General features: G+C 46.4%; 1 pseudogene; it reads right to left on the minus strand.

Moving 5' to 3' along the window:
* Positions 1-9,967: 9,967 nt before the first annotated feature.
* Positions 9,968-27,453, minus strand: part of LOC138282961 (zinc finger protein 850-like) — a 70,025-nt pseudogene continuing 52,539 nt past the window's right edge.

Raw genomic sequence — 27,453 nt, forward strand, 5'->3', positions numbered from 1 at the left:
AGTAGTCCAGCAAATGCAAAGTCTTGTACCCCACCGCTGATCCACCAATGTAGGAAGTTGGCTCTGTATGTGCTATTTCAAAGTAAGGAATAGCATGCACAGAGTCCAAGGGTTCCCCTTAGAGGTAAAATAGTGGTAAAAATAGATAATACTAATGCTCTATTTTGTGGTAGTGTGGTCGAGCAGTAGGCTTATCCAAGGAGTAGTGTTAAGCATTTGTTGTACATACACATAGACAATAAATGAGGTACACACACTCAGAGACAAATCCAGCCAATAGGTTTTTATATAGAAAAATATCTTTTCTTAGTTTATTTTAAGAACCACAGGTTCAAATTCTACATGTAATATCTCATTCGAAAGGTATTGCAGGTAAGTACTTTAGGAACTTCAAATCATAAAAATTGCATGTATACTTTACAAGTTATTGACAAATAGCTGTTTTAAAAGTGGACACTTAGTGCAATTTTCACAGTTCCTGGGGGAGGTAAGTTTTTGTTAGTTTTACCAGGTAAGTAAGACACTTACAGGGTTCAGTTCTTGGTCCAAGGTAGCCCACCGTTGGGGGTTCAGAGCAACCCCAAAGTCACCACACCAGCAGCTCAGGGCCGGTCAGGTGCAGAGTTCAAAGTGGTGCCCAAAACACATAGGCTAGAATGGAGAGAAGGGGGTGCCCCGGTTCCGGTCTGCTTGCAGGTAAGTACCCGCGTCTTCGGAGGGCAGACCAGGGGGGTTTTGTAGGGCACCGGGGGGGACACAAGTCCACACAGAAATTTCACCCTCAGCGGCGCGGGGGCGGCCGGGTGCAGTGTAGAAACAAGCGTCGGGTTCGCAATGTTAGTCTATGAGAGATCTCGGGATCTCTTCAGCGTTGCAGGCAGGCAAGGGGGGGTTCCTCGGGGAAACCTCCACTTGGGCAAGGGAGAGGGACTCCTGGGGGTCGCTTCTCCAGTGAAAGTCCGGTCCTTCAGGTCCTGGGGGCTGCGGGTGCAGGGTCTCTCCCAGGCGTCGGGACTTTAGATTCAAAGAGTCGCGGTCAGGGGAAGCCTCGGGATTCCCTCTGCAGGCGGCGCTGTGGGGGCTCAGGGGGGACAGGTTTTGGTACTCACAGTATCAGAGTAGTCCTGGGGTCCCTCCTGAGGTGTTGGATCGCCACCAGCCGAGTCGGGGTCGCCGGGTGCAGTGTTGCAAGTCTCACGCTTCTTGCGGGGAGCTTGCAGGGTTCTTTAAAGCTGCTGGAAACAAAGTTGCAGCTTTTCTTGGAGCAGGTCCGCTGTCCTCGGGAGTTTCTTGTCTTTTCGAAGCAGGGGCAGTCCTCAGAGGATGTCGAGGTCGCTGGTCCCTTTGGAAGGCGTCGCTGGAGCAGGATCTTTGGAAGGCAGGAGACAGGCCGGTGAGTTTCTGGAGCCAAGGCAGTTATCGTCTTCTGGTCTTCCGCTGCAGGGGTTTCAGCTAGGCAGTCCTTCTTCTTGTAGTTGCAGGAATCTAATTTTCTAGGGTTCAGGGTAGCCCTTAAATACTAAATTTAAGGGCGTGTTTAGGTCTGGGGGGTTAGTAGCCAATGGCTACTAGCCCTGAGGGTGGGTACACCCTCTTTGTGCCTCCTCCCAAGGGGAGGGGGTCACAATCCTAACCCTATTGGGGGAATCCTCCATCTGCAAGATGGAGGATTTCTAAAAGTTAGAGTCACCTCAGCTCAGGACACCTTAGGGGCTGTCCTGACTGGCCAGTGACTCCTCCTTGTTATTCTCATTATTTTCTCCGGCCTTGCCGCCAAAAGTGGGGCCTGGCCGGAGGGGGCGGGCAACTCCACTAGCTGGAGTGTCCTGCTGGGTTGGCACAAAGGAGGTGAGCCTTTGAGGCTCACCGCCAGGTGTGACAATTCCTGCCTGGGAGAGGTGTTAGCATCTCCACCCAGTGCAGGCTTTGTTACTGGCCTCAGAGTGACAAAGGCACTCTCCCCATGGGGCCAGCAACATGTCTCGGTTTGTGGCAGGCTGCTAGAACTAGTCAGCCTACACAGATAGTCGGTTAAGTTTCAGGGGGCACCTCTAAGGTGCCCTCTGTGGTGTATTTTACAATAAAATGTACACTGGCATCAGTGTGCATTTATTGTGCTGAGAAGTTTGATACCAAACTTCCCAGTTTTCAGTGTAGCCATTATGGTGCTGTGGAGTTCGTGTTTGACAGACTCCCAGACCATATACTCTTATGGCTACCCTGCACTTACAATGTCTAAGGTTTTGTTTAGACACTGTAGGGGTACCATGCTCAGGCACTGGTACCCTCACCTATGGTATAGTGCACCCTGCCTTAGGGCTGTAAGGCCTGCTAGAGGGGTGTCTTACCTATACTGCATAGGCAGTGAGAGGCTGGCATGGCACCCTGAGGGGAGTGCCATGTCGACTTACTCGTTTTGTCCTCACTAGCACACACAAGCTGGCAAGCGGTGTGTCTGTGCTGAGTGAGAGGTCTCCAGGGTGGCATAAGACATGCTGCAGCCCTTAGAGACCTTTCTTGGCATCAGGGCCCTTGGTACTAGAAGTACCAGTTACAAGGGACTTATCTGAATGCCAGGGTGTGCCAATTGTGGATACAATGGTACATTTTAGGTGAAGGAACACTGGTGCTGGGGCCTGGTTAGCAGGGTCCCAGCACACTTCTCAGTCAAGTCAGCATCAGTATCAGGCAAAAAGTGGGGGGTAACTGCAACAGGGAGCCATTTCTTTACAGACACCTTTAGAAAAGGCAGACTATGAGTGGTACACTGATGGTTCCTCCAGTAGACTAACAGACACCGATTACAGAGCAGGGTATGCGATAACAACAGTAGACACCATAATTGAAAGTGCAACTCTGCCCCCTGGCACATCTGCCCAGCAAGCTGAGCTGTATGCTGTAACAAGAGGATGGGAGACCTGTGGCTCCACATAGTATGTTCCTTCCCCTTGCAAGGCTTGCTCATGTACCCACTCACATGGCACAAGGGGGGATGAATGAGCTAATTAGACAGGAATGGTTTGCACCAGGGATAACAGCCTTCACTGCACAATTCTGCTCCCAATGTCTTGTCTGTGCCCAGCATACTAAAGGCCGGTCCCCTGCTTCACATAATCACTTACCAGCACCACAGGGGCCGTTTACCAATGTCCAAATAGACTTTGCCTATATGCCCCCAGGAAATGGATTCAAATATTTACTGGTTTGTGTGGATCAATTTTCAAAATGGGTGGAGGCGTTTCCCACAAGGAAGAATGATGCGGCAACTGTGGTGTGATGCTTGATGAAAGATATCATACCCCGATTTGGGGTCCCCTAGGGCATTAATAGCGACAGAGGGGGTGAATTTGTGGCTGCAGTGGTGCAAAAGATGTGTGAATGTTTGGGAATAGAGTGGAAACTGCATGCCCCTTACCACCCCCAAAGTTCAGGACAGGTGGAGAGGATGAACTCCACTATAACAAATAGATTAGCAAAAACAACTGATGCAACAGGCCTGAAATGGCCTGAAGCTCTGCCTTTAGTGCTGCATGCCTAAGGGCAACTCCATCTAGGACAACCCTTTTGTCCCCCCATGAGGTACTGATGGGGCGACCTAAGTTTGTGGGGTTGAGGTTGCCTCTCCCAGCATCTCAAGCAGCACTGCTGTGGGCAGATGAAAACATTTCTGACTATGCTATAAAATTGTCATCAGTCTTGAGGCATCACCATCTCCAGGTGAAGGAAGCCTTGCCCCATCCGTCCTCAGAGCCCACACATCCTTTTAAAGCTGGAGACATAGTCATGGTCAGAAAAATAAAATATGTTTCTCTTAGTTCTAGGTGGACTGGACCACACCTTGTGCTCCTGGTGACGCGGACGGCGGTGAAGGTACAGGGACATCCTGAGTGGATTCACGGCACTAGGTGCAGATCCGCACCATCAACAACAAAGACCGACGTGCCTGCAACGGATGAGCTCATGCAACCCGTGGAGCAGAGCAGCATACCAGAAAAAGGGGAGACAGACCAGACCATTCCTAAGAACCACACTCAGAGCTCCTCACCAAGTGTCAGGTGACACCAACTGATGCAGTTGAATGAAGCACACAACATAATCTCGAAGAAGGGTGATGGTCACACCTGCAGAAAAAATGACTCAAGAGGACACCGCAGGGCAGGTCCATGAAGCGCCCCTGAACAAAACGACTGCAGAAGAGAAGCAGAGGACAGCACACTGTGTGCCATTGCTTCACTGACAACTAGAGAAAGTGGCTTAGAACTGAGTAACAGAAAGACTTAATATCTATAAAGTTTTGCCATGCTCCAGCAGTTCTGTAGTAAGAACATCTATTCCTTTTCTGCAGTTAAAGTCCTACATCTTACAGAGCAGGAGATAGCCCACAGATATCTTAGAATACAACAAGATGTAGCGGAAGCACATAAAGAAATGTTTGATTTAATGGCTATAGACCCTTAACACATGAATGCATTGGATACTAGCATATCATTTTGTCTATGTTTAAATAATGAATACCTCTTAGGTGTATACCTAAATGACAAAATATGTGTTTCATCTAAACAAAATGTGTAATGCCATCCGAAGATATGTATTTTATTGATACGTTATTACTATGCTTCTGCAATGTATATATATATATATATTTTTGCAATCAAGTATGATATTACTATCAAAAATGAGAGATTGTCGGGAAAAATATATATGCACATGTATGTACCTATAGATATGATACTTTAGTTCAAATTCTCTCCTCCTTTATCTGAATCCCAGTAAGACTTCCCTACTGACCTCTCTGACACCTATGCCAGTTGTACAAACAAACCTCTCCAAGCCACGTTGTTAAGTTTAGCTCGGTCTCGCACTTTTAGTTCAGCCAGTCAGCAACCCAGCCCCTTTCCTTTAGGGACCACCTGTTGTCTGTGCACGTGTTCATGCTCACACTGCATTATGTATATTTTACACTATGGACTTTAAGTTGTGTGTATGCAGCATTTCTTTTGTGCCCATGTTTGGACTGTGTCCCCTTTTGGGGTTGTGCTGTGACAGCACTTATTAACATATATAAGTGCCTGACTTATATGCTTCAGGGCAGAAGATGCCAGCTTGTAAGACGTAACACTGGGATGTGCGTCTGCCTTCTGCCTTGGCATGCCAATAAACCTTGGTACCTCAAGACACATTTCATCTGTTCCGGAGCCTTGCCTGGTGTTTGTGTTTTCTTTGCGTCACTCTGAGGAGGGTTGAAGAATAGTTTCCTAACAATCACCGTTGTCATTACTGCCTTATCATAATATGCACCGTACGAACCTTCACACGAAGTTTAACCAGTGAAGACAAACTCATTCCTTTGGAGGAGGGAAACAAGAGGTCACAGATTACTGATGCCCGGGTGGGATAATCCTCTCCTCCATGCCCTTAATAGAACTGAAACTTTCTGTTACAAAAGCTAGGAAATATATCATTTTTTTCCGACAGGCCCAGAGGTGAGAACTACACTAGTTTAAAGCTTACTCACTACTACAGAGGCTATATCTGTGACCGGCTAAAAAGTAAAACCTCTTGAAGATTGAGTCAGAGGACCAGTCTGTTGTGTTCATGATGTCTTCCAATCAAGCACCCAAAGTGAAAGCTTTGGAGGCCACTGCACCTCTGACTGAGTGTCCATCAAACATACCAGTGTCAATATCCACCTCCAGCATGGCCCATCTAGGGATGGTGGGAGAGGAGACAGCCTTAGAGGGTTTCCTGACAGAGATCAGTAATTGTCTCTCTCCAGCTACACACAGCGTATGATTATCCTCAAAAGAGAGATACAACACCACTCTGGAATGGAACTTTGTCAGTCAAGAAATACTGAAAGTCATCCATTCAGTAAAACCCCTGGCTGCCACTGATGTTGTGGGACTAAAAGTTGTGTAAGGGCTTCCCTCAAAAAGAGGGTTTCTGGGCAGCTTGTAATTAGCTGTTGCAGAAACCTTTCATAGATGGACAGGGGGGTGGAGATCGTTCTGCGTATGGAGACATCCACAGCCTTGCAGAACTCATCATCAGTATTGCATGTCTTCCTCTTTGGGGAGGGAGTTATCAGCAGATTGCATTGCTGCGGTGTTTGTAGAACTGTAGGACAGTTGGATATGGAGGCCTGCACGGCCTAATGAGAGTATATCCCTGGGGCACATATTTAACCATTATTTTTCCAGGGTTTAGAATGTCTGGGTCGGTGCCCAGTATGTGGCTGGTGGCGGTTTTCTTTTAAAAATCAGACACAGGCTCCCAGCTAAGGAATGGCTGACTCCAGGCAATGGGGGAAGGCAGTACACCAGAGGAGCGCGTCCCTGTAGAAGGCCTGCAGCACCCTTTGGAAATCTGAGGACCCAACAGCATGGAGCGGCCCCATGGAGCCACAGAGACGGCTGACAGTTGCATGAGCAGCGACAAGTGTTCCTGCGACTTGAGAAAGCTGTTAGAGAGGTTATATATACTAAATGGAGGCACAAAAGCTGTTCTACATACAATAAATCACAAATCCCAGAACAGCTCGAAATACTTAACTAAAGGTTTGCGGAGCGGCAAAGAAAGAGGGAGAGTAACAAGGGACAAAGGACTATGAGCCAGGACCTTCACTGTGACTGCATGAAGTTTTGATTGTTCTTTCCCTTAGGTTCATGGGAAAGGTAGGTTGATTTACAAATGTTGTTGGAAAATTGTGGCTGTTGAAGTAAAAGGGAAAAAAGAGTAATCCTCCCGTCTGGTCCTGACACAGAATAGTTTTTCCCCCTTCAGCTTTTCCAGTCAAAGGAATACAGAGTTCAGGTCCCTAATGCCATTTATTAATAGTTCAACCAAATACTAGGCAAGAGACAGAGCGTCCACAGTCTTTGTAGGGATAAATATGGGGTGGTGAAGAGCCTATAGAAGACCTCAATAAATTCTGTTATTTTCTGTAAACCACTAACAGCCCTGGACATCTAGATTTCTGTTGCAGAATCTCCCCATGCTTACAGGCCTCATCTAGCTCCTCTATATCAAAGTGTTCAGTGGCCCAGCTGCTAACATCAGGAACAGAATACACAAGGCTACTGGCACAATTCGCTGGTATGGCTTGGGTGGGACCAACCATTCACTGAAGTATAGATGTTATCTTCAGTAAATTCCACTGAAAAGGGACATACAAAAGAGCCGGCAGTTCTTTCGCTCCTATTCTCTATAAAACTGATCAAGGGATTCATGTCACTTAAAATCTAACTGGGACATGGAGCCAAACCAGCATCAGCTCAAGAAACTGGTTGATCCTCCAGAGTATGAATCATCAGAAAGGAGTGAGAGCTACTACTATCATTATTACATTTTGGGTCGGCTGGGGCTGTAGCGGTCAAGCATCTTCTTGGAGACTTTCTTACATTCACAACCAGGCTGTACGGTCCTACAGAAGACCCTTTATCGGCTCCTCTTCTTGTTACTGTCCAAACCATTACTCAGAAAAGAGCTGATTTAAGGCTGACTTGAGGTGGAGTCAAAGCATTAACCTTAAACTTGCCCTGTAGGGTCCAAAGCCTCATCCGCATATTGTTGCTCATTCGTCTTGCAAGGTATTTTCATTATGCAGGCCTCCCAGTGGCGCTCTATAATAATAGTTAATCCATGTGTGGCACGCTGGAAGGATTTCGGGCAACATAATAGGATGTTCACCCTAAACTTGGATGGCCGGACGGTGAGGAGCTTGGCACATGCTGCATCAGAATTGATGCTTTAAATAGGCAAAGACAGCAGAATCCAGAAAGGACCACTGAAGAACTAATGCTTAAGTGTCCCCAGTAGCAGTAGATCCCTGTTGTTTCCTAGCACGGTGTCAGGATGCTCAATCATGAGTGACAGTGTGCTCAATAAGTGCAACATTCATTCATTCAATAATGTTTTGTGCAAGAGGGTGGACGAGCACCAGAACATTAGCAGCCCGTCACGCCTCGTAGAGCAAGCGGTGCAAAGAAAGCAGTACAGCGATATGTCAGCACTGCCATGCTGAAGCGGCAGATGTGGTGCAACACAAAAGGTGAACTACAGTATTACTGCCTATTGGCCTAAGAACAGGTCCTGGTCAAAGCAGGCGGTGTAAAAGTGGGTATAGCACAGAGCCAGCACTGCCACATTGAAAATGGTAGAGGTTGCAGGATCCCGGTGGTGCACTAGTACCTAGAACCTCCAGCACCACTGGCGTACTGTGGTACCAAGCCGCCAAGCCACGACTTCATGATAAAGTATTAAATATACTACCTGGCAATTGAATGATACAGGCAATGGTGACTTCTGAGCGAAATCAGACAAAGTTATTTCTAAAATGATTGTTCTTCACATGAGGTATACCAACATTACAAGAACCAAGGTGTTTTGCTCCATGAACATGAAAATCAAAATAAACTACAGGTCCAGTTATATGAATTATACAGAGGTTGGTCTTATGTCTGGCAATCGGTTCAGCTATCTGTATGAATAGAAGGGATATCCAACCTACATAGCGGTTCATTGGCTTTAGGAGTTTGTAAATAGAGAGTGTATAAAATATTAAATATATGTAATTAACACATCAGCATGTAAAGCACTGTAGAAGTATGATTAGAGTAAGCAGAATTGAGTGTGGATGAATGTTGAAAATGATTAGTTCCAATATTAATATAAGTGGTAGAAGCAAAATTAATCTTACACTGAGTTGCAGACTTTTAACTACCAGACTATTGCCTTCCCACAAATGACTCAAAGTTATTTCATTGTCATACAAGAATGGCACGATAAGTACTAATGGATTAACATACGTTCTGCTTAAATGTGCTATAAAGTGGATCAGTACAGCTTTTCTTTTGCCCATATTTGAGCATTCTCTTAAGATATCGAGGTTTCAATAATAATAGTGTTACAATTAAAGAAAAACTAAAAGATTATAACTCTAAATTGAAAGTCAACTGGTTATGAAATCTAGCTTGAGGAGTTCCCAGAGTCCAAAGGACCTCCTGCTCGCCTGCAAAAAATGGAGAGATAGTTCTATGTGGAAGTGGTCTTCGTACATTTATAAATCATCTCCTGAGCATTATGCTCAAAGGAGTACAGGAAGTCATTTTACATTCAGAGAGAAATCTCAATATTGATATGAGGTGGTTTCTTGAGTAGGATCCTGTTGGGTTCATGTTCTGCATTACTAATCTCTAAGGTTTATTGCAACTTGCAGATGATCTTTTTAGAGTGTGAATTGTGTCCCTAGTGGATCCTCTGATGTTATCTGGGGCTGGTGACTCTATAAATATTTACCATATTTGAAACAGTAGCGTCATTCCCTTTAGTATGATCACATTAATGATTTATTCTACAGATCTGAAATTTAAAAAATCTGAAAAATGTTGTCAGAACTGCAGATTGAGGGGCTTGAATAATGCACTTGACTTAACTGTAATGCGCTTCACCCATACAGTTGCCTCAAATTGTGTGAGCCTAGGCAAATATTTTATTTCACGGAGTTACCTTTTTCTTCATTATCACCTACAAGAGCACCTTTAAATATGTGAGCTCGGCATGTTTGCTGTACAAAAAAAAACTTTTGATTGATTTGATAGACTAATCCATTTCTCAATGTATAATAAACATCTATCCCACAAATAGGGTACACATAATCCTTGACTTAACTCGTAACTCACTAATAGCATTGCCATCAGGGCAGGGCCAGGAAACTTTCCAAGGTCATATTTAAAAACTCTCACTTTTTACAAATATATTGATAAGGTATGAGGTGGTAGCACACTGTCATTTACAGTCAAACTTTTTCCATTGAAATGGCATCAAACTTTCCCACTGACATAGTTTAATTGCTAAAATTATATAGCGCACAAAGGATAATGTGTGAAAATCTGCTATCAGAAAATATAATTTACACATCATCAACTATTGTGATTTGTTTTGATTTTATTTAAATCTTTGTCTCTATCTCATTTCAGAAATAAAAAAGTGTTATCTTAACTGAAAGATCTTTTGAAATATACAATTTACTTACAAGCTATTTAAATGTCAGACAGTAAACTTTACAAAATCCTTTAACTTTGCAGGCAGACAGAGAAAGAAAAGTAAACACTACTCTCCAAGATAAAATAAGCAGCAATTTGCAATAAGACATAAGCTGACAATTGGCTTCTGTTTTTAACCACACAGCAAACGTTCAAGATAAAAACACAATTTGAAGGGATCTTTTTGGCTCATTCTCTTTGCCGGACTGCTCTCTCCCGCTAAACTAAGTCAGCAGGACCTAAAAATAGCTTGTCTTGATAAAACCTGACTTGCCGTAGCGAGTGGACGAGTAGGTTTCTTGAGGCCTGATACAGATATCCACCTAGTGAATCTTCTCTGCACTCTGTACACCAGAATGGTTTCTCTTCTGTATGGACCTTCTGATGTCTGTAAAGCATCAGTAGACGCTCTTCTTGCATTGAATGCCCCAGTAGTTTTTCCCCCAGTAGTGTTCTTAAATATGAATAAAAACTTGAGCATCGACTGAAGCTCTCCTGGCCCACCACACACTGGTATGGTTTCTACCCTTATTGCTCAACCGATGGATGTAGAGTTGTGAACTTCTTATGACATTTTTCTAGCACTCCGTACATTGGTAGCATTTCGGGCCAGTATGAATCTTGCGATATGATCGGAGCTGAGAGTAGACTGGAGCTTTTGTCACGCTGGGTGCACTTCAGTATGGACACTCTGATGTTTTATTAGTGCTGACCTTCTAGTGAAGCTTTTTTGGCACTCGCTACACGAATATGGTTTTTCCCCAGAATGAATCCTCAGATGTGAGTATAGGTGACCCCACTGACTGAAGCTTTTCTCACATATTCTACATTGGCATGGTTTTTCTCCAGTATGGATCCTTTCATGTGTTAACAAATTCTCTCGACAAATGAAGCTTTTCTGGCACTCTGTGCATTTGTAATACTTCTCCCCAGTATGGATTCTCTGATGTTTTATTAGAGTGGACTTCCAAGTGAAACTTTTCTGGCACTCTGAACACTAATATAGTTTTTCCCCAGTATGGATCCTCTGATGTGAATATAGAGTATACCTTGGGCTAAAGCTTTTTTCACATATTTCACATTGGTATGGCTTCTCTCCAGTATGGATTCTTTCATGTTGTAACAAATTCTGTCGCCTAAAGAAGGTTTTCTGGCACTCCGTGCACTCATACAGTCTCTTACAAGTATGGTTATCCTGATGCTTCAACAGATGTGTGTTTTGAGTGAACATTTTCTCAGTCTACACACTGGTATGGTTTCGCTCCAGCATGAAGCATCTGATGCATGTAAAGCTGTGAGTTTTCACAGAAGCTTTTCTGGCACTCTGTACATTGGTATGGTTTCTCCCCAGTGTGGATCATCTGATGCCTGTATAGTTGTGAGTTTCGACAGAAGCTTTTCAGGCACTCTGTACATTGGTACAGTTTCTCCCCAGTATGAATCTTCTGATGTGATTGGAGATTAGATGTCACACTGAAGCTTTTGTCACACTCCCTACATTGGTATGGGTTGTCCACAGAATGGATTCTCTGATGTTTTATTAGAGATGACTTGCAAGTGAATCTTTTCTGGCACTCTGTACATTGGTGTGGTTTCTCCCCAGTGTGGATCATCTGATGCATGTATAGTTGTGAGTTTCGACAGAAGCTTTTCAGGCACTCTGTACATTGGTACAGTTTCTCCCCAGTATGAATCTTCTGATGTGTTTGGAGATTAAACTTCCCACTGAAGCTTTTGTCACACTCCCTACATTGGTATGGCTTTTCCCCAGTATGGATTCTCTGATGTTTTATTAGAGACGACTTCCAAGTGAATCTTTTCTGGCACTCTGTACATTGGTATGGTTTCTCCCCAGTGTGGATCATCTGATGCCTGTATAGTTGTGAGTTTCGACAGAAGCTTTTCAGGCACTCTGTACATTGGTACAGTTTCTCCCCAGTATGAATCTTCTGATGTGATTGGAGATTAGATGTCACACTGAAGCTTTTGTCACACTCACTACATTGGTATGGCTTTTCCCCAGTATGGATTCTCTGATGTCTTATAAGAGATGCCTTCCAAGTGAATCTTTTCTGGCAGTCTCTACATTGGTACAGTTTCTCCCCAGTATGAATCCTCTGATGTAACTGAAGATTAGATTTCATAGTGAAGCTTTTGTCACACTCACTACATTGGTATGGTTTCTCCCCAGTATGGATTCTCTGATGTCTATTTAGAGATGACTTACAAGTGAAGTTTTTCTGGCACTGTGAACACGAATATGGCTTTTCTCCAGTATGTCTCCTTTGATGAGAGTATAGATTGCTCCTTTCAGTGAAGCATTTCTCGCACACTGTACATTTGTATGGTTTCTCCCCAGTATGAATCTTCTGATGTGCCTGGAGAATAGATTTCATAGTGAAGCTTTTGTCACACTCACTACATTGGTATGGTTTCTCCCCAGTATGGATTATTTGATGTTTTATTAGAGATGACTTCCAAAAGAATCTTTTCTGGCACTGTGAACACGAATGTGGCTTTTCTCCATTATGGTTCCACTGATGCGAGTACAAATTACTCCTTCGACTGAAGTATTTCTCACACACTGTACACTGGTATGGTTTCTTCCCAGTATGCTGTATCCGCTGCATCTCCAGATCTGACTTTTGAATTACGCTTCTCCCAAAGTCTGCGTATCGGTATGGGATATCACCAGTGTGGAATATTTGAGGATTAAAAAAATGGCTGGTGAGCGAACATTTTCTCACACTCAAAACTGGTACAATCGCTTCAGGGCCTGGATACTTTTGTGCATGAATTTATTTGAACTGTGACTGAAACTCTCTGCAGCCAATACAAACTCCTGCCCAGGTTAGATATTTTGATATCATGAAGCCATTGTCAGCAATGGTTTTCCTCACACTTCATCTCCAAAGATAACCCTCTAACATGTGAACTAATTCAAGCCCACAACACTCCATCTCAAAGTGTTTCCTCACATTCCTTGATGTGGTACGATTCTTTTTTTAATACTGTTGCTGCTGAGGGTGTATTGCAGTGTTAGCTCCTCATATTGTGCTTGCGGTCTGTTCATCAGCACCCTTGGAGGCTGTGAAAGAGAAGAAAATTGAATTGTGAATGCATCATTAGAAAAGGCCAGGTGTTCACTTATGCACAAACATTTCTTTAAAAGAGTGTATGAGTGTGCATATCTGTATTGTTCAGGAGTGCTGAGCCTTGTGTTACTTTTTGTTTCCTGGAATGGAAAGAGCTGAGTGTTACATGCATATCTTCTAATGTATCATGTCATATATGAAGGATGCAAAAGGTGGAACGTCTAGAGAATTCAAGGTCATTGTTTCAGCTTAGTTTGCTCAAGCTGTTTGTCCCCATTTTCATGTATATGGACGGGAGATGATGGTCTGATCATGGGAGCCCAGTGTGCTGAAGAGCAGCAAGGTGGCGAGTGTACTGTATTTGACGTGGCTGTGAGTCCTAAAGGCTTGCTTCACCTTTAATTCTTAAAACAATATTTATTGTTTTCAAGTACAAAATACCGTCATTATTGATACAAAAAGAGTAGAATTATACTTCAGTATCATACTTTCTTGCAAGAAGAAGACCACAAATCACAGTAGCATTCTAGTTTTAATCAGTTTTTGTTGCTATTGAACACAAGGGAACAAAAAATAGAACCTTAAGGTTGAAGTGTCCATTGAAACTAATGCCCAAAAGCTCACCTCAACATCCCGTTACTACTTACTTAGAGAGTTATAAGCTTCAACACACCTCAGTCTCCTTAGTTTTTTTGATATCCCAGTCTACAGTGTAGTAGAGAATGCCCAGAGCTTTCATCCACTGTAGGAAGGTCATGCTTTTGTACTCTGTTTAAGTATGAAAGAAATGGGTTCCACAGAATTACCAGGGGTGTGGAATTCCTATAGCTTGATGCCCATGACATGCTGTTTGGGATCAAGGGCACCAAGTTTTCATGTTTATTTTGTCCCTGGGACAAGTAGGCTCAACCTGCTGCAGCACAAACGATTTGGTTGACAGTTCACAGTAACGCATTATGGATCTGGGAAGGGCAACGTCTGCAGTTAAGGTAACATTTGGATCCATATGTTAATGATGTTCGAACTTGTTGTAGGAGGCTGGCCTGGCTTGTAGTGGGCACCAAGGGGTACTTACACTCTGTACCAGGACCAGTTATCCCTTATTAGTGTAGAAGAGGTGTTTCTAGCAGCTTAGGCTGATAGAAGGTAGCTATAGCTGAGCAGCTTAGGCTGAACTAGGAGACATGCAAAGTTCCTACTATACCACTGGTGTCATATGCACAATATCATAAGAAAACACAATACACAGATATACTAAAAATAAAGGTACTTTATTTTTATGACAATATGCCACAAGTATCTCAGTGAGTACCCTCAGTATGAGGATGCCAAATATACACAAGATATATGTACACAATACCAAAAATATGCAGTAATAGCAAAAGGAAGTAATGCAAGCAATGTAGAATTACAGTAGATTGCAATAGGAGCACATAGGTATAGGGGCAACACAAACCATATACTCTAGAAGTGGAATGCGAACCACGAATGGACCCCAAACCTATGTGAGCTTGTAGAGGGTCGCTGGGACTGTAAGAAAACAGTGAGGGTTAGAAAAATAGCCCACCCCAAGACCCTGAAAAGTAGGTGTAAAGTGCACCTATATTCCCCAAAGAGCACAGAAGTTGTGATAGGGGAATTCTGCAAGGAAGACCAACACCAGCAATGCAACAAAGGTGGATTTCCGGACGTGAGTACCTGTGGAACAAGGGGACCAAGTCCAAGAGTTGCGACAAAGTCGAGATTGGGCAGATGCCCAGAAAATGCCAGCTGAGGGTGCAAAGAAGCTGCCACCGGATGGTAGAAGCTGTGGATTCTGCAAGAACGAAGATGACTAGGAACTTCCCCTTTAGAGGATGGATGTCCCACGTCGTGAAGAAGCTTGCAGAGGTGTTCCCACGCAGAAAGACCGCAAACAAGCCTTGCTAGCTGCAAGGGTCGCGGTTAGGGTTTTTGGACGCTGCTGTGGCCCAGGAGGGACCAGGATGTCGCCCCTTGTGTGAGGAGACAGAGGGAGCGCCCAGCAAGACAGGGAGCCCTCACAGAAGCAGGCAGCACCCGCAGGAGTGCCAGAACAGGCATTACGAAGAAGAGCGAACCGGAGCTCACCCGAAGTCACAAAAGGAGATCCCACGACGCCGGAGGACAACTCAGGAGGTTGTGCACTACAGGTTAAAGTGTCGGGGACCCAGGCTTGGCTGTGCACAAAGGAGATCCTGGAAGAGTGCACAGGAGCCGGAGCAGCTGCAAATCACGCGGTACCCAGCAATGCAGGGTAGCGTGGGGAGGCAAGGACTTACCTCCACCAAACTTGGACTGAAGAGTCACTGGACTGTGGAAGTCACTTGGACAGAGTTGCTGAGTTCCAGGGACCACGCTCGTCGTGCTGAAAGGGGACCCAGAGGACTGGTGATGCAGTTCTTTTGGTGCCTGCGGTTGCAGGGGGAGGATTCCGTCATCCCATGGGAGATTTCTTCCGAGCTTCTAGTGCAGAGAGGAGGCAGACTACCCCCACAGCATGCATCACCAGGAAAACAGTCGAGAAGGCGGCAGGATCAACGATACAAGGTTGCAGTAGTCGTCTTTGCTACTTTGTTGTGGTTTTGCAGGCGTCCTGAGCAGTCAACGGTTGATTCCTTGGCAGAAGGTGAAGAGAGAGATGCAGAGGAACTCTGATGAGCTCTTGCATTCGTTATCTAAAAAATTCCCCAAAGCAGAGACCCTAAATAGCCAGAAAAGGAGGTTTGGCTACCTAGGACGGAGGATAGGCTAGCAACACAGGCACGAGCCTATCAGGAGGAGTCTCTGACGTCACCTGCTGGCACTGGCCACTCAGAGCAGTCCAGTGTGCCAGCAGCACCTCTGTTTCCAAGATGGCAGAGGTCTGGAGCACACTGGAGGAGCTCTGGGCACCTCCCCTGGGAGGTGCAGGTCAGGGGAGTGGTCACTCCCTTTTCCTTTGTCCAGTTTCGCGCCAGAGCAGGGCTGGGGGATCCCTGAACCAGTGTAGACTGGCTTATGCAGAGATGGGCACCATCTGTGCCCATCAAAGCATTTCCAGAGGCTGGGGGAGGCTACTCCTCCCCAGCCCTGACACCTTTTTCCAAAGGGAGAGGGTGTAACACCCTCTCTCTGAGGAAGTCCTTTGCTCTGCCTTCCTGGGCCAAGCCTGGCTGGACCCCAGGAGGGCAGAAACCTGTCTGAGGGGTTGGCAGCAGCTGCAGTGAAACCCCGGGAAAGGCAGTTTGTCAGTACCCGGGTCTGTGCTAGAGACTCAGGGGATCATGGAATTGTCTCCCCAATGCCAGAATGGCATTGGGGTGACAATTCCATGATCTTAGACATGTTACGTGGCCATGTTCGGAGTTACCATTGTGACGCTATACATAGGTAGTGACCTATGTATAGTGCAATCGTGTAATGGTGTCCCTGTAGGAGGCTGGACTGGCTTGTAGTGAGTACCAAGGGGTACTTGCACCTTGCACCAGGCCCAGTTATCCCTTATTAGTGTATAGGGTGTCTAGCAGCTTAGGCTGATAGATAATGGTAGCTTAGCAGAGCAGCTTAGGCTGAACTAGGAGACGTGTGAAGCTACTACAGTACCACAAGTGTCACTTGCACAATACCATAAGAAAACACAATACACAGTTATACTAAAAATAAAGGTACTTTATTTTTATGACAATATGCCAAAGTATCTCAGAGTGTACCCTCAGAGTGAGGATAGCAAATATACACAAGTTATATGTACACAGTGCTAAAAATATGCAGTATAGTCTTAGAAAACAGTGCAAACAATGTATAGTTACAATAGGATGCAATGGGGACCCATAGGGATAGGGGCAACACAAACCATATACTCCAAAAGTGGAATGCGAACCACGAATGGACCCCAAACCTATGTGACCTTGTAGAGGGTCGCTGGGACTATTAGAAAATAGTGAGAGTTAGAAAATTAGCCCTCCCCAAGACCCTGAAAAGTGAGTGCAAAGTGCACTAAAGTTCCCCCAAAGACAAAGAAGTCGTGATAGAGGAATAATGCAGGAAAGACACAAACCAACAATGGAACAACTGTGGATTTCCAATCTAGGGTACCTGTGGAACAAGGGGACCAAGTCCAAAAGTCACAAGCAAGTCGGAGATGGGCATATGCCCAGGAAATGCCAGCTGTGGATGCAAAGAAGCTTCTACTGGACAGAAGAAGCTGAGGTTTCTGCAGGAACGAAAAGGGCTAGAGACTTCCCCTTTGGTGGACGGATCCCTCTCGCCGTGGAGAGTCGTGCAGAAGTGTTTTCCCGCCGAAAGAACGCCAACAAGCCTTGCTAGCTGCAAATCGTGCGGTTAGCGTTTTTGGACGCTGCTGTGGGCCAGGAGGGACCAGGAGGTCGCAAATTGGACCAGGAGGAAGAGGGGACGTCGAGCAAGACAAGGAGCCCTCTTAGCAGCAGGTAGCACCCGGAGAAGTGCCAGAAACAGGCACTACGAGGATGCGTGAAACGGTGCTCACCCGAAGTTACACAAAGGAGACGCCGGAGACCAACTTAGAAAGTCGTGCAATGCAGGTTAGAGTGCCGTGGACCCAGGCTTGGCTGTGCACAAAGGATTTCCGCCGGAAGTGCACAGGAGCCGGAGCAGCTGCAAATCATGCGGTACCCAGCAATGCAGTGTAGCGTGGGGAGGCAAGGACTTACCTCCACCAAACTTGGACTGAAGAGTCACTGGACTGTGGAAGTCACTTGGACAGAGTTGCTGAGTTCCAGGGACCACGCTCGTCGTGCTGAAAGGGGACCCAGAGGACTGGTGATGCAGTTCTTTTGGTGCCTGCGGTTGCAGGGGGAGGATTCCGTCATCCCATGGGAGATTTCTTCCGAGCTTCTAGTGCAGAGAGGAGGCAGACTACCCCCACAGCATGCATCACCAGGAAAACAGTCGAGAAGGCGGCAGGATCAGCGATACAAGGTTGCAGTAGTCGTCTTTGCTACTTTGTTGTGGTTTTGCAGGCGTCCTGAGCAGTCAACGGTTGATTCCTTGGCAGAAGGTGAAGAGAGAGATGCAGAGGAACTCTGATGAGCTCTTGCATTCGTTATCTAAAGAATTCCCCAAAGCAGAGACCCTAAATAGCCAGAAAAGGAGGTTTGGCTACCTAGGAAGGAGGATAGGCTAGCAACACAGGCACGAGCCTATCAGGAGGAGTCTCTGACGTCACCTGCTGGCACTGGCCACTCAGAGCAGTCCAGTGTGCCAGCAGCACCTCTGTTTCCAAGATGGCAGAGGTCTGGAGCACACTGGAGGAGCTCTGGGCACCTCCCCTGGGAGGTGCAGGTCAGGGGAGTGGTCATTCCCTTTTCCTTTGTCCAGTTTCGCGCCAGAGCAGGGCTGGGGGATCCCTGAACCGGTGTAGACTGGCTTATGCAGAGATGGGCACCATCTGTGCCCATCAAAGCATTTCCAGAGGCTGGGGGAGGCTACTCCTCCCCAGCCCTGACACCTTTTTCCAAAGGGAGAGGGTGTAACACCCTCTCTCTGAGGAAGTCCTTTGCTCTGCCTTCCTGGGCCAAGCCTGGCTGGACCCCAGGAGGGCAGAAACCTGTCTGAGGGGTTGGCAGCAGCTGCAGTGAAACCCCGGGAAAGGCAGTTTGTCAGTACCCGGGTCTGTGCTAGAGACTCGGGGGATCATGGAATTGTCTCCCCAATGCCAGAATGGCATTGGGGTGACAATTCCATGATCTTAGACATGTTACGTGGCCATGTTCGGAGTTACCATTGTGACGCTATACATAGGTAGTGACCTATGTATAGTGCAATCGTGTAATGGTGTCCCTGTAGGAGGCTGGACTGGCTTGTAGTGAGTACCAAGGGGTACTTTCACCTTGCACCAGGCCCAGTTATCCCTTATTAGTGTATAGCGTGTCTAGCAACTTAGGCTGATAGATAATGGTAGCTTAGCAGAGCAGCTTAGGCTGAACTAGGAGACGTGTGAAGCTACTACAGTACCACAAGTGTCACTTGCACAATACCATAAGAAAACACAATACACAGTTATACTAAAAATAAAGGTACTTTATTTTTATGACAATATGCCAAAGTATCTCAGAGTGTACCCTCAGAGTGAGGATAGCAAATATACACAAGTTATATGTACACAGTGCTAAAAATATGCAGTATAGTTTTAGAAAACAGTGCAAACAATGTATAGTTACAATAGGATGCAATGGGGACCCATAGGGATAGGGGCAACACAAACCATATACTCCAAAAGTGGAATGCGAACCACGAATGGACCCCAAACCTATGTGACCTTGTAGAGGGTCGCTGGGACTATTAGAAAATAGTGAGAGTTAGAAAATTAGCCCTCCCCAAGACCCTGAAAAGTGAGTGCAAAGTGCACTAAAGTTCCCCCAAAGACAAAGAAGTCGTGATAGAGGAATAATGCAGGAAAGACACAAACCAACAATGGAACAACTATGGATTTCCAATCTAGGGTACCTGTGGAACAAGGGGACCAAGTCCAAAAGTCACAAGCAAGTCGGAGATGGGCATATGCCCAGGAAATGCCAGCTGTGGATGCAAAGAAGCTTCTACTGGACAGAAGAAGCTGAGGTTTCTGCAGGAACGAAAAGGGCTAGAGACTTTCCCTTTGGTGGACGGATCCCTCTCGCCGTGGAGAGTCGTGCAGAAGTGTTTTCCCGCCGAAAGAACGCCAACAAGCCTTGCTAGCTGCAAATCGTTCGGTTAGCGTTTTTGGATGCTGCTGTGGGCCAGGAGGGACCAGGAGGTCGCAAATTGGACCAGGAGGAAGAGGGGACGTCGAGCAAGACAAGGAGCCCTCTTAGCAGCAGGTAGCACCCGGATAAGTGCCAGAAACAGGCACTACGAGGATGCGTGAAACGGTGCTCACCCGAAGTTACACAAAGGAGTCCCACGTCGCCGGAGACCAACTTAGAAAGTCGTGCAATGCAGGTTAGAGTGCCGTGGACCCAGGCTTGGCTGTGCACAAAGGATTTCCGCCAGAAGTGCACAGGGGCCGGAGAAGTTGCAAAAGTCGCGGTTACCAACAATGCAGTCTGGCGTGGGGAGGCAAGGACTTACCTCCACCAAACTTGGACTGAAGAGTCACTGGACTGTGGGAGTCACTTGGACAGAGTTGCTGGATTCAAGGGACCTCGCTCGTCGTGCTGAGAGGAGACCCAAGGGACCGGTAATGCAGCTTTTTGGTGCCTGCGGTTGCAGGGGGAAGATTCCGTCGACCCACAGGAGATTTCTTCTGAGCTTCTAGTGAAGAGAGGAGCCAGACTACCCCCACAGCATGCACCACCAGGAAAACAGTCGAGAAGGCGGCAGGATCAGCGTTACAGAGTTGCAGTAGTCGTCTTTGCTACTATGTTGCAGTTTTGCAGGCTTCCAGCGCGGTCAGCAGTCGATTCCTTGGCAGAAGGTGAAGAGAGAGATGCAGAGGAACTCTGATGAGCTCTTGCATTCGTTATCTAAAGTTTCCCCGGCGACAGAGACCCTAAATAGCCAGAAAAGAGGGTTTGGCTACTTAGGAGTAGGATAGGCTACTAACACCTGAAGGAGCCTATCAGAAGGAGTCTCTGACGTCACCTGGTGGCACTGGCCACTCAGAGCAGTCCAGTGTGCCAGCAGCACCTCTGTTTCCAAGATGGCAGAGGTCTGGAGCACACTGGAGGAGCTCTGGACACTTCCCAGGGGAGGTGCAGGTCAGGGGAGTGGTCACTCCCCTTTCCTTTGTCCAGTTTCGCGCCAGAGCAGGGCTAAGGGGTCCCTGAACCGGTGTAGACTGGCTTATGCAGAATTGGGCACATCTGTGCCCAAGAAAGCATTTCAAGAGGCTGGGGGAGGCTACGCCTCCCCTGCCTTCACACCATTTTCCAAAGGGAGAGGGTGTAACACCCTCTCTCAGAGGAAGTCCTTTGTTCTGCCATCCTGGGACAAGCCTGGCTTGACCCCAGGGGGGCAGAAACCTGTCTGAGGGGTTGGCAGCAGCAGCAGCTGCAGTGAAACCCCAGAAAAGGCAGTTTGGCAGTACCAAGGTCTGTGCTACAGACCACTGGGATCATGGAATTGTACCAACAATGCCAGGATGGCATAGAGGGGGCAATTCCATGATCTTAGACATGTTACATGGCCATATTCGGAGTTACCATTGTGAAACTACATATAGGTAGTGACCTATATGTAGTACACGCGTGTAATGGTGTCCCCGCACTCACAAAGTTCAGGGAATTGGCCCTGAACAATGTGGGGGCACCTTTGCTAGTGCCAGGGTGCCCTCACACTAAGTAACTTTGCACCTAACCTTTACCAGGTAAAGGTTAGACATATAGGTGACTTATAAGTTACTTAAGTGCAGTGTAAAATGGCTGTGAAATAACGTGGACGTTATTTCACTCAGGCTGCAGTGGCAGGCCTGTGTAAGAATTGTCAGAGCTCCCTATGGGTGGCAAAAGAAATGCTGCAGCCCATAGGGATCTCCTGGAACCCCAATACCCTGGGTACCTCAGTACCATATACTAAGGAATTATAAGGGTGTTCCAGTAAGCCAATGTAAATTGGTAAAATTGGTCACTAGCCTGTTAGTGACAATTTGAAAGAAATGAGAGAGCATAACCACTGAGGTTCTGATTAGCAGAGCCTCCGTGAGACAGTTAGGCACTACACAGGGAACACATACATATAGGCCACAAACTTATGAGCACTGCGGTCCTGACTAGCAGGGTCCCAGTGACACATAACAAACATACTGAAAACATAGGGTTTTCACTATGAGCACTGGGCCCTGGCTAGCAGGATCCCAGTGAGACAGTGAAAACACCCTGACTTACACTCACAAACAGGCCAAAAGTGGGGGTAACAAGGATAGAAAGAGGCTACTTTCTCACACAACCCCCCCCCAAACGAAGGACAATAAGGCTAACCTTGGCCAGTTGAGACTTTATTGTTTAAGTGGTGATAAGTAGAGAGTAGCTCTGCAATAGACTGGTTACTCCCTTTATCATCCACTATATGGTTACTTCCTTGTGGGGATGTAAACCACCCTGTATAAAGTTTTTTAGCTAAGCAACAATGTGAAGATGTATTTTCAGAGTTTCTATCAGTAATTTTTAGTTTAGAGCAGTGGGAATTGTCCACTGAACCTATTTGTAGTGATGGAAATGCCAGACAGGGATGCTGTCTCAGAAAAGCCATAGCTGGGCAAAAACTTTGTCCATATGGCCGGAAGAGAGAACAGGGATGCTGTTTCTCTTGAGTTGGAGCAGGGCAGGGATGCTGTCCTATGAGCTCTACACTAGGGCAGGGATGCTGTCCTAAGTGTTGTGAGGCAGTGCAGGGTTTCTGCACTAAAGTTTCTCTGGGAGGGTTGGAGGGATGCTCCATGTCAACTAAAATGGTGCTCTTTTTCTCACCAATGTTAGTTATCCCACAGAGAGGTACTTCTACCTCAGGGAGTCCAGCTTTGCCAGCTGATGATTCCCTTGGAACAGGTGCCACCCTAGGAGAGGTTTCTCCCACCACAGGAATGGTATCCTGAATGGTAGGGTGGTTAGGGGATACTGTGATACCCTTTTTACCTGTTGATGGAGAGGGATCCTGAGTTTTCAGGCCTTCTCTCCTTTGCTTTTTCATTTCAGTAGAAATGAGAGGGAACAATTCCTCAGGGATGCCCAGCATGGCTGCATGGGCATAAAACTCTACATCAGCCCAACCTGAGGCCTCTAGGTCATTACCTAAGAGACAGTCTACAGGTAAGCTAGGTGATACCACCACCTGCTTAGGGCCAGTAACTCCACCCCAACTAAACTGAATTATAGCTAAGGGAAGAAACTTAGTGGAGTTATGGACATCAATAATCTTATACTGTTGTCCAATGATGTGTTGATCAGGCTGCACTAGGTTTTCAGTCACCAAAGTGATACTGGCACCTGTGTCCCTGTAGGCCAAGGCCTCAACACCATTTATTGAAACTGTCTGCCTGTACTTATCCATTGTAAGGGGACAAGCAGCCAATGTGGCAAGGCCAATGCCACTAGGTGTGACAGAAACTGTCTTGGGACTGACTACCCCAGTTTCTACTATGGACCCATAAGTGAACCCAACTACACCCTTAACTTGACTGTTGCCAGCAGTCCCACCACTAGTACCACTACTGCTAGGGGCACTAGAGCTTGATGTATTAGTGGTGGTAGGCTCAGGGGGTTTACCTGGACAGGACTTATCCCCTGGCCTATGGCCTCTATTTTTACACACAAAGCACCAGGGCTTTTTAAATTGTGTAGGTTGAGAAGAAGAGGAAGAATGTGTTTTATCCCCACCCCTTGAAGAGTGTTTAAGATTTGAAGTGGGATCTTTGGTTTTACCCTTGTCCCCATGCTTATCTTGAGATTTTTCACCATCTTTCTTCTTATTGTTCTCTTTGTCACCCCCTGTATGAACTTTTCTGTTCACCCTTGTTCTGACCCATTTGTCTGCCTTCTTTCCCAATTCTTGGGGAGAGGTCAGATCAGAGTCCACCAAGTACTGGTGCAACAAATCAGACACACAATTATTCAGAATATGCTCTCTCAGGATCAAGTTATACAGGCTTTCAAAATCAGTAACTTTACTGCCATGTAACCACCCCTCCAAGGCCTTCACTGAATGGTCAATGAAATTAACCCAGTCTTGTGAAGACTCCTTTTTGGTCTCTCTGAACTTTATCCTGTATTGTTCAGTGGTTAAGCCATAACCATCCAGGAGTGCATTCTTAAGTACTGTAAAATTATTGGCATCACTTTCTTTCACAGTAAGGAGCCTATCCCTACCTTTTCCACTAAATGATAGCCATAGGATAGCAGCCCACTGCCTTTGAGGGACATCCTGTACAACACAGGCCCTCTCAAGTGCAGCAAACCACTTGTTAATGTCATCCCCCTCCTTATAAGGGGGAACTATCTTGTGCAGATTCCTGGAATCATGCTCTTTTACAGGATGACTATGGGGAATACCTCTGCTGCCACCATGGGTATCTAAACCCAACTTCTGTCTTTCCTTCTCTATTTCTAAAGACTGTCTATCCAAATCCAGCTGTTGCTTTTTAAGCTTCAGTCTGGTTTGTTCCACCCTCAACTTATTGAGTTCCCTTTCTAACAATCTGTCATCAGGGTTGGTGGGAGGGACATTCCTAGATACAGAGGTATGATGGGAATGAACAGAAGGAGACCTGTCCCTTACAGAGGCCACCCTAACAGCTTGGCTGACAGTGTAATGTGAGAGCACATCATCTGGATGATGTGACTCCACCTCAGTACCAACTATGCTAGACTGTCTAGTAATGGGCAGGCTAAGAAGTTTCTTTCCTGAACCTTTTCCTGGGGGAGTCCCTGGATCAGATTGAGAACCATTAGCTACTTTTTCAACAGATGGGGCACTTTTAGCCTTATCTTTTTCTCTAAGCATATTAAGTAACAATTCCAAGGAAAGATTCTTCCCTACACTCAAACCTCTCTCTATGCAGAGACTCCTTGCTCCTTTCCAGCTAAGGTGATCATATGCAATCTTAGACAGGTCAACATTTTGGCCTGTGCCAGACATTTTTAGAGAGAGTTAAAGTGATAGAAAAAGAGAAAAAAGTTTTCAGAACTTTTTAGAAAGACAGAAAAAAACTTTTTAAACTTTTAAGAACTTTTTGAAAGTTTAGAAGTACTTTTCAGCACTTTAGAAAAGAGTGAAAAGAGGAAATGCAAAACTTTTTAGCTATGTGTACACACACTGAACTTGTTTTGTATATTTTTCTCTTATGAAAAGTACAATGACAAGAGTGGTAAGTAGTCTCAAAGCACTTATCCCACCGCTGCACAACCAATGTAGGAGGCTGGACTGGCTTGTAGTGAGTACCAAGGGGTACTTGCACCTTGCACCAGGCCCAGTTATCCCTTATTAGTGTATAGGGTGTCTAGCAGCTTAGGCTGATAGATAATGGTAGCTTAGCAGAGCAGCTTAGGCTGAACTAGGAGACGTGTGAAGCTACTACAGTACCACAAGTGTCACTTGCACAATACCATACGAAAACACAATACACAGTTATACTAAAAATAAAGGTACTTTATTTTTATGACAATATGCCAAAGTATCTCAGAGTGTACCCTCAGAGTGAGGATAGCAAATATACACAAGTTATATGTACACAGTGCTAAAAATATGCAGTATAGTCTTAGAAAACAGTGCAAACAATGTATAGTTACAATAGGATGCAATGGGGACCCATAGGGATAGGGGCAACACAAACCATATACTCCAAAAGTGGAATGCGAACCACGAATGGACCCCAAACCTATGTGACCTTGTAGAGGGTCGCTGGGACTATTAGAAAATAGTGAGAGTTAGAAAATTAGCCCTCCCCAAGACCCTGAAAAGTGAGTGCAAAGTGCACTAAAGTTCCCCCAAAGACAAAGAAGTCGTGATAGAGGAATAATGCAGGAAAGACACAAACCAACAATGCAACAACTGTGGATTTCCAATCTAGGGTACCTGTGGAACAAGGGGACCAAGTCCAAAAGTCACAAGCAAGTCGGAGATGGGCATATGCCCAGGAAATGCCAGCTGTGGATGCAAAGAAGCTTCTACTGGACAGAAGAAGCTGAGGTTTCTGCAGGAACGAAAAGGGCTAGAGACTTCCCCTTTGGTGGACGGATCCCTCTCGCCGTGGAGAGTCGTGCAGAAGTGTTTTCCCGCCGAAAGAACGCCAACAAGCCTTGCTAGCTGCAAATCGTGCGGTTAGCGTTTTTGGACGCTGCTGTGGGCCAGGAGGGACCAGGAGGTCGCAATTTGGACCAGGAGGAAGAGGGGACGTCGAGCAAGACAAGGAGCCCTCTTAGCAGCAGGTAGCACCCGGAGAAGTGCCAGAAACAGGCACTACGAGGATGCGTGAAACGGTGCTCACCCGAAGTTACACAAAGGAGTCCCACGTCGCCGGAGACCAATTTAGAAAGTCGTGCAATGCAGGTTAGAGTGCCGTGGACCCAGGCTTGGCTGTGCACAAAGGATTTCCACCGGAAGTGCACAGGGGCCGGAGAAGTTGCAAAAGTCGCGGTTACCAACAATGCAGTCTGGCGTGGGGAGGCAAGGACTTACCTCCACCAAACTTGGACTGAAGAGTCACTGGACTGTGGGAGTCACTTGGACAGAGTTGCTGGATTCAAGGGACCTCGCTCGTCGTGCTGAGAGGAGACCCAAGGGACCGGTAATGCAGCTTTTTGGTGCCTGCGGTTGCAGGGGGAAGATTCCGTCGACCCACGGGAGATTTCTTTGGAGCTTCTAGTGCAGAGAGGAGGCAGACTACCCCCACAGCATGCACCACCAGGAAAACAGTCGAGAAGGCGCAGGATCAGTGTTACAGAGTTGCAGTAGTCGTCTTTGCTACTATGTTGCAGTTTTGCAGGCTTCCAGCGCGGTCAGCAGTCGATTCCTTGGCAGAAGGTGAAGAGAGAGATGCAGAGGAACTCTGATGAGCTCTTGCATTCGTAATCTAAAGTTTCCCCAGCGACAGAGACCCTAAATAGCCAGAAAAGAGGGTTTGGCTACTTAGGAGAGAGGATAGGCTACTAACACCTGAAGGAGCCTATCAGAAGGAGTCTCTGACGTCACCTGGTGGCACTGGCCACTCAGAGCAGTCCAGTGTGCCAGCAGCACCTCTGTTTCCAAGATGGCAGAGGTCTGGAGCACACTGGAGGAGCTCTGGACACCTCCCAGGGGAGGTGCAGGTCAGGGGAGTGGTCACTCCCCTTTCCTTTGTCCAGTTTCGCGCCAGAGCAGGGCTAAGGGGTCCCTTAACCGGTGTAGACTGGCTTATGCAGAATTGGGCACATCTGTGCCCAAGAAAGCATTTCCAGAGGCTAGGGGAGGCTACCCCTCCCCTGCCTTCACACCATTTTCCAAAGGGAGAGGGTGTAACACCCTCTCTCAGAGGAAGTCCTTTGTTCTGCCATCCTGGGACAAGCCTGGCTTGACCCCAGGGGGGCAGAAACCTGTCTGAGGGGTTGGCAGCAGCAGCAGCTGCAGTGAAACCCCAGAAAAGGCAGTTTGGCAGTACCAGGGTCTGTGCTACAGACCACTGGGATCATGGAATTGTACCAACAATGCCAGGATGGCATAGAGGGGGCAATTCCATGATCTTAGACATGTTACATGGCCATATTCGGAGTTACCATTGTGAAACTACATATAGGTAGTGACCTATATGTAGTACACGCGTGTAATGGTGTCCCCGCACTCACAAAGTTCAGGGAATTGGCCCTGAACAATGTGGGGGCACCTTGGCT

The sequence above is a fragment of the Pleurodeles waltl genome, chromosome 2_2 (genome assembly GCF_031143425.1).
Source record: "Pleurodeles waltl isolate 20211129_DDA chromosome 2_2, aPleWal1.hap1.20221129, whole genome shotgun sequence".
Taxonomy (NCBI): Eukaryota; Metazoa; Chordata; class Amphibia; order Caudata; family Salamandridae; genus Pleurodeles; species Pleurodeles waltl.